Consider the following 7,796-nt stretch of genomic DNA (forward strand, 5'->3'; position numbering starts at 1 on the left):
AGCAACAACTAAAACATTGGTGTGTTATCAACATTATTCTCACCCTAAATCCAAAACACAGCACTGTACCAGCTACTAGGAAGGAAATTAACTCTATCCCAGCCGAAACCAGGATATCAGCAAAATCCATTCATTCCACAAGAATATCCATTTAATTGACACTTCTACTGAAGAACTGTACAAAGGATTCATTTCAATAAGGTCAAAGAAATAGACCATTTTGACTTCTATATTAATATAATGTAATCATTGTGTCAATAAAATGAAAACAAAACATTTCAGCCTCACAAAAACAAACCTATTTTAAATGTACCTAAGTGGAACCTTTTTATAAAACCAAATGAAATGTTTTTAATTTTCCAGAATGCTACTTCTGAATTCCATAGTTTTAATTCCTTTTGGTTCAGAAAATGCAACTGTCAAATATTAGAAGTGTGGGAGTTTAAGAAACTGTTGTTCCATGCTCTGATGAACTATGCCTAGAGGAGAAAACATTAAGATTGCAAGAAACCAGTAGTAAGACCACAATTGTTTATAACGACTAATGCTTCTGAGTGTTTGATTTGGCTTTGAAAGTGCCAGTTTCTCAGGAAGTGATGGGCCATATACACCAGGATTTCTCTTCAACATGTGGTTTGTAACCTTCTCCAGGCTCCCCACAACTGACACAACCAAAATATTTTATCTCTTAGTTAAGAGATAAAGTTAAATAAAGAGGTAAAGTTAAGTAAAGTTTATCTCTTAGTTAAGAGGTAAAATAAATTACCTCTTAGACTTCAAGTAAGAAGCATATAAGAATGCAGTGCAGGGAACTTCTGTATTGCTGTTCATTCTGGTAATTAAACACAGTTTCAAGATCCATTAACTGTTTTTCAACCCTATAGATTTCTGGTTCACCCTCCTTTTTTTCCTCCCTCAGTGGAGGAAAATTGTAGACAATTTCAGAAGTTCTGTCCATAAATTGCATCACATTTATAAACTTAGTTTTCTCAATCACCTTTCACGGAACCCTTTGAAACAGCCTATACAAACCCTATATTTTAAAGCACTGAATACCAAATCAATATTCACTGAAGGCAACAGCAATGTACTCCATAAACATCTTTTTACAGATTTTGCTGTTTTCCTCAGAATGAGAGCTTTCACATAAAAGTAAATTCTCACACGCTTTGGCTGTGGAAATAGCCTTCATTCCCTAAACCAATAGATTTCTGTCTTGTTCACTCTGCAGTCAAGACAGACTGAACAATATAACTCCTGCAGAGGTGTGGATGTCTTTCATCTGAAGAGGATTCTAACTTCAAAGTCAGTATTTGACTCTTCAAATGCTTAGGGCTCAATTTTCAGTTTGTAACAAACTGCAGCGAGTTTGTGACCAAAATCAGTTTAGTTTCCAGTTGTTTCAAAAAAATCAGCAGGAGTAAACCTGATACCGCTTACTTCCCAATGTACCTGCAGGGAACTACAGCCTCGCCACCTCAATAAGCACCCCGGGGAGCAGCTTTCTGCACAGCTTGTGCTGCAACTGCACTAAGGGCAGTCTGGCAGGGAGGGAGCGGTTCCTTCAGCCTCTTTGCTGCACAGGTCTGTCGAGGGAATTACAGCCTTGCCCCAGGGTTCACAAGGCAATTTAACAAATAGATTCCAGGTGGTCAAACCTGTATTTTTACATGCAGCATACATGGGGTGTTATGCAATCTCACTTAGAACAAATAATAAAATGTCTTTTATTTTGTTTTACACAAGTGAGTGAAAACCAAATCAAACTGAACTGCATGCAAATTTATTTCGCCCTTCATTTTATGCAGTTCTTAAGTCCTGGCCATAATTATAACCATTTTTACAGTGTTAAAGAGTCACTGACTTCTCATGGAAAATACTGACAAACATTCAATACTGGGAAACAGTCTGCCCCCTCATGATTTATAATGACAAACAGCCTCCACTCTACCTTGCTGGAAACATTGATTAAAACAATTTTGCCTATGCTTCATACTTAGGATAAAAATCTTTTGTATAGATTTTCTTGTAAAAAAGAAGAGAGGCTATATTGACAAATGTGTGAGTATCTAATACTATTGGAAGACATTTCTGAAAGCACTTAAGATTTTTAAAGTAGAAAACATTTGAGGCAAAATTAAATGTAGTATTAAAATTATAAGGGAACTTTCTGGGAACACTGTAAAATAAAATAAAGCTGAGATTGCCTCTTGGATCCCAAGTGATACAGATAAGTATCTGAAGTGTGATGCAACACCTCCAAACTTAGCGTATGCTTATGCTGTATGAGTGCTTAGGCCCCATTTATTTCCATTTTCCAGGACTGTTCATAGCTTATGGATCTTAATTTCTTTAGGCACCACAAATTAACCTAAAGTTCCCTGAACCAGTGCCCCAGGCAGACTCAAGGGAGTGTCCGTGCTCTGAGAAAAAAGGCATTTACCTCTGTATTCCTGTGCACAGATAAGTCAGTTTTGCTGAAGCCCATGAGAGATGCCTGAGAGGTTAGATGTGGTTAGATATTTCCCACACAGGATGTGGAGAATTTGAGCATGAGGTTTTGTTCAGCCTGAAGAGCATGCAATCCCAAAGGACCACCAGACTGTGGGCTATCCTTGGGAAAGATGATAAGAGTGACTTTTTGGTCAGGACAGGCATTTCTGTAACTACAAATTTTGCCATGTACTTTTTTTTTTCACACTTTACACAGCAAAAACAGTATAAGTAATATAAAGAAAACATAGAGTAGGACTACAACTTTTTTTTTTTTTTAAATATGTAAGTTAAACAAAAGTGCATATTCCTGATATCATATCTTTGGATGGCTTCCAAAAACCAGCTCTTAAACATCATTACCAGTCTTAGAAAGGTCTCAAAAGGATAACACATATTAAGCAAATTCATTAGTTTGATTAGGCAGGGTTAGCAGCCATCTCATGCAGACCCCCGTATCACAGAGGATGTAGACAGTAGGAGAACAAGGTTGTATGAATACAAACAGATACTCACAGAATATAAGCTTAAATCTACATCAACAAATTAATGCTCAAAAATTCTGTGCCTGTGATTTGATCACTGTGGTGGAAATAGCACTATTCCAATTAGAAATTTGAACAGGTTGAGAATTTTAGATATAAAAATTCATCTAAAATATTGTGTCCCATAATAATAATAAAACTCATCTTCACAGAAAATTATGCTTTCAACTAAATGAAGGTATTTTTGTTCCAAGAATTTAATTGCATAGTTTTGAAAAACTAAGTTTTATTACTATGGTGTGTTGACCTTGGCCAACTGCCAAACACCCACCCAGCCACTCTCTCACTCCCCCTCTTCAACAGGACAGGGGGAGAAAATAAGATGAAAAAGCTCATCGGTTGAGTCAAAGACAGGAAGATCCTATATCAATTAGTGTCACAGGTAAAACAGACTTGACTTGGGAAAAATAAATGTAATTTCTTGACAGTTAAAATAGATATGGATGGTGAGATACAAAGAAAAAAACTAAAACACTTTCCCTCCACCCCTTCTTCCCAGGCTTAACTTCACTCCTTCGTTCTCAACTCTTCTACCTCAACCCGTCCTGCGCAGTGCAAGGGGCATGGGGAATGGGGGTTATGGTCAGTTCATAACAGTTCCTCTCTCCCGTTCTTTCTTCTTTCACTCTCCCCCTGCTCCTGCATGAGCTCCTCTCCACAGGCTGGAGCTCCTGCCAGGAGCCTGCTCCAGTGTGGGCTGTCCACTGGCCTCAGCTTCCTTCAGGGAATATCCATCTGCTGCAGTGTAGGGTCCTCCACGGGCTGTAGTGTGGATATCTGCTTCACCATGGTCCTCCACAGGCTGTAGGGGGACAACCTGCTCCACCTCAGCCTCCCCATGGGATGAAGGAAAATCTCGGCTCTGGTGTCTGAGGCACCTCCTCCCCCTCCTTCACAGGCCTTGGTGTATGCAGGAATGTTTCTCACACCTTTTTTTCCTCACTCTTTTCTCTCACAGACTGCCATGCAGCGTTTTGCCCTTTCTTAAATAAGTTTTCCCGGAGATACCACCGGCATCACTGATGGAACCGGCTGGAGCATCCTGCACAGGGCAGCCCCTGGCCTTTTCTCACAGAGGTCAGCCCTGAAGTCCCCCCTCTACTACCAACACCTGTACACCTACACCCAATACAGTTACAAAAAAATCTGACACCTCCTTCCTGAAAAATAGAAAATAGTTTTCAATTAGCATTTTCACTTCTTCTTCATGAAAAACTTCCCAGAAAGTAGTGAGCTGTTTTTACATCACATTGAAACTTTCTTTCTTCCTTGCATTTTAATGCTCACAAGATTGCCTTTTTTCTTTTTCCATTTGCCAAAGGAAAAAGCAGATTTTTTTCCTGTCTTATTAAAAGAACCATAAAATTATGGCTTAAAAACCTGTATGCATTCTATTCTGTATTCTGCAAATGTTTCTAATTAGCTCACTGGCTGAAGTGATAAGATTCATTAGCAAAATACAGGGGGTTTTGGTGTTTTGTTTTCCTAATTAGAGGTAAAAAATCTTTGGAACAGTAACAAACAGAAACAGATGTAGGACATACCTATAAGGCACAAGAAGCATATAGCCCATAGTCATTGGAATATGTGGATGTCAAAAATGTATATAAATTTTAAAAAATGCATTTGTAGAAAAAAGAGCTATTAGAGGCTGTTAGAAACAAGGATTCCACTCTGGCTTTATCAGCAAATAACATAATTCTAATAGCACATAACTCCTTTTTTCTAAGTACAAGAATAATTAATAAGTCAAGACTGAACAGAAAATGAAGAGCACCTGCTGGTCTGTTTATTCCTGTGACACTAATAGCTCCAAAAGTGCCCCATCTTTGTGAGACTTGACTCAGGTATACACTGTTTTTCCATTTGTGCAATAAGTAAAATTAACTCCAGTAGACAATGACCCCCAAAATAACTCTGTTCTCAGGAATGGGAAAGAGGAAAAGCTATACATAAGGAACAGAAAAACAGAGACTGATGGAGGAAGTTTAAAAATTACAAGTGTAAAAGAATTCACCCTTCTGTCTCCTCCTGTGCCTGATGATGCATTTCAGACTGATTTTAGAGGTGAAGAGCTGCGGTAGTTGATCTTGAAAATCTAAAGAAAAGTCATATCAGCTTTCCCTTCAACCGTGTGTCAAATAGGATCAGTTCCTAATTCCAGACAAGGTGAGGAAGTTGTTTTGGCTATGATATATTCAGAGAGTCATTTATTTGGGAAGAGATGGTAGCATTTGTTCTGTATTTTTAGTGTGTCTGGAAGAGTGCACAGAGGAACTGTAGCCTATAACTACAGCCTCTTCAGTAATAATGCAGCTAATTAATAGCAATCCATTTTGTCATTTATACTATATAAAACTTAACTTTTCTTTCAGGGGCCAGATGCACTGCTCAATAATCACTCAGAGCAAAAGGGTTTTATACTTTTAAACCTCAATGCCTAAATTCTAGTTGATCAGCATTGTATGACTTCAACATCTGTGCACTCCAACTGGTTCCAAATGTCTTTTTTAAAAAGTTGGGGATTTTTAAACTGCATTTATTTGATTGGAGTTGCAGAGGCAATTTAGCAGCAACCTTACGCTGCTATTTTTAGTCTCACTTTAGATTAAAACTAACCTTCTTGTTCATTCAAGCAAATCTACACCACTAGATTGATTATAAATTGGATTGGTGACAGTAGCTACTGTTTCACTGGCAATGCTGAAGAACTAGAAAGGCACAAAGGGCAAGATTTGCAAAGTGGACTTGGATGTGTATTTGTCTTGTTAGGTACCACTGACAATTACGAAATTCAACTTATTTGCCACCTACAATCCTAAATTTCTGTTCATGCAGTGAATGACTGAACAGATTTTATGCTTAGTTTACAGCTAAGTTTGAGACTGATTTGCAAAATGACCATTCTTATTATTTCACTTACCTACATACTCTGATTCAGTAGGCATGCTCAGAGCTTCTGACTCTGCATAAATAATACCAGGAAACTACTTCTCAATAAGTAATTAGGGTTTGTATGTGAAATATGGAAGATCAGATTAAATTCTTTTCTTTAATCTTTGATCTGGAATATGAATTTTTACATCAGTTTCTCACATCCTCTTTCCTTGTAGGTAAGGCAGCACAGGCAGCAACTTATTTATTCTTACTCTGGTCTGCTTTATGCATGCTAAAACACTTGCTTTGCCAGAAAATAACAATGACTCTGTGGACAGATGATTAGCACAATCACCAGGGCTCCAGATTCTCATTACCATCCTCCTCACTGCAGAGAAGTTTAACAAGAGACTTTGCCACACCATAATATACCTCAAAGAGATATATAGAGTCAACTCATGCATGAAAGCATCTTTCACATGGCTGAAATGAAGATTAAAATTAATAGAATATGGGAAACCAAATTTTTAATTAGGAGAAACCTCTGGCAAGACTATCCAGTGTCCAAAGAGGGAGTACTGTTATGCAGCCAGAAAGACTTCTATCTAAAAGTTAGATGTCAAGTTACTGGATTAATCAGTTAGACTCTGTCCATGGTATTTCCTAGTAGTTAGCCTAGATGACTCCCTAGTGAGCATATGGATTTACCTGAGCTTTATATCTAGGTGTCTGCCTCCTCCTGTGATCGTAAAGCATGTATCCCTATACATCTGTGCACCTTGTACATATATCTTTATAGATATATCATCAGGTCCCTGAGGGCACTACCAGGTGTTATTGTCCCTGCCCAGCCCCGCCTGCTCCCCACCTCACTGCCCATGGGCCCAGGAGCCCTGTTTCAGCCCACCCTGGGGTCATCAGTCCCTGCCCCAGCCACATAGCTGGAGTGCCGGTCTCCAACCCTCTCTCTGGCCCTGTCTCCCAGAAGGACCTTGGCTTTTCTCTGCGGGTAGCTCATCTCCTGGGTGCCTCCTCAGGCACCTACCTCCTTTTGCCCCTTGCTGGTGCCCCTGGCTGGCCTCTGGCCCTGGCTCATCGCTTGCCGTGCCTGGGGTTGTCGATGAGGCTGTTACCAGCATATGGTGCTGCTCACGCTGTGCAGGCCCTGTGGGTCTGTCCTCCTTGGAGAGGGCACAGCCTGTGATGGGGTCACCCTTGGCCCCTGGTTCCCTGTTCTTCAGGGAGCTGCCAGCCCTTGCTGCACTCTTACATGTATATACTAGGGGCTTAATTGAGAGTTGTGTATTTCACTAAGTACATTAGCATGATATTGTGACACTTAGTAATCTTAGACTAAATTCCTGTTGGAATTATAGATCCAGCTGCTTGCTGAACAATAAGTCCACTGATGTTCCTCAGGGAGGGCAAAAGAAACCCAAGTGAACCCAGGCCCCGGGGAGAAACAATAGCTGGAAGCAGATGTTTGGTTGCCAAATGAGATTCTTGATTAGGGGAACAACTCACCTGTATAGAGTATGCCAGCAAACCCTCACTTGGAGAAAAAATGAGACAGAAAACTCCTTAGTCTTGAACTGACAGAGAAAAGCTTGGCATCCAATGGGAATTGTTTGCATATTTCTGAAACATATTTCTAAAAGGCAGAAAGTTATAGGCTTCTTTCCAGAGTATATAGAAATGTATGTTATATTCCCTCACTTCTTAGGTACCTAAGCGTGAAACCAAGTGTTTGAAAGATATCACCGACCTAACCCACGATTGTCTCTTTTCTGCCCTTTTTGACTGAAAAGTGCACTTAGGCACAAAACTTGTGCAAACATTCATCTTAAGCTGCATTTGGGATGTGTAGCCAGCTAACCATGC

This window comes from Pygoscelis adeliae, unplaced genomic scaffold (genome assembly GCF_000699105.1).
Source record: "Pygoscelis adeliae isolate BGI_AS28 unplaced genomic scaffold, ASM69910v1 Scaffold69, whole genome shotgun sequence".
NCBI classification, from domain to species: Eukaryota; Metazoa; Chordata; class Aves; order Sphenisciformes; family Spheniscidae; genus Pygoscelis; species Pygoscelis adeliae.